This window comes from Etheostoma spectabile, chromosome 9 (assembly GCF_008692095.1).
Source record: "Etheostoma spectabile isolate EspeVRDwgs_2016 chromosome 9, UIUC_Espe_1.0, whole genome shotgun sequence".
Taxonomy (NCBI): domain Eukaryota; kingdom Metazoa; phylum Chordata; class Actinopteri; order Perciformes; family Percidae; genus Etheostoma; species Etheostoma spectabile.
Genome location: NC_045741.1, coordinates 14,906,761 through 14,907,161, shown reverse-complemented (window position 1 = coordinate 14,907,161; position 401 = coordinate 14,906,761). Strand labels below are relative to the sequence as shown.

General features: G+C 50.4%; 1 protein-coding gene across 1 annotated transcript in view; it reads left to right on the top strand.

The window, feature by feature from the left end:
* The window catches only part of LOC116695726 (interferon-induced protein 44), an 8,948-nt gene that overhangs the window by 7,331 nt on the left and 1,216 nt on the right, over positions 1-401 (top strand). The gene's annotated exons all lie outside the window — the stretch shown is intronic.

The following is a 401-nucleotide window of genomic DNA, read 5'->3' as shown; positions in this document are numbered from 1 at the left end:
CATGACAATACTTGCGGTGGCCAATGGATCTTCGCTTCTTCCAGGATAGCATCGAGGGGGTCCTCTTCTCCAATTGAGCTCCTCCACATGAATTCCGCCAGGTATGACTTGAGGAAGTGCCTATCAGTGCCCCGGTGTTTCTTGTTCCTCCACTTGGCCGATCCCCACATTCTCTCCACGGTTTGGGTGTGCGCGCCAGTATACGGATCCACGAAGTTGTAGCGATGGTTCACCTTGAAATGAGCTGCATCTGGTGGTTGTTCTGGCATCTTTGCTGCGCCGGAAGAAGTCCTCGTTCTTGCACAAATTTGATGGGGTCCTTTTCATTGTTCGGCAGGCTCCAAAGATTCCTCCTGATGTTGAATGGCTAGTTGGTAGTTGGGGATGAATAATACTTACAA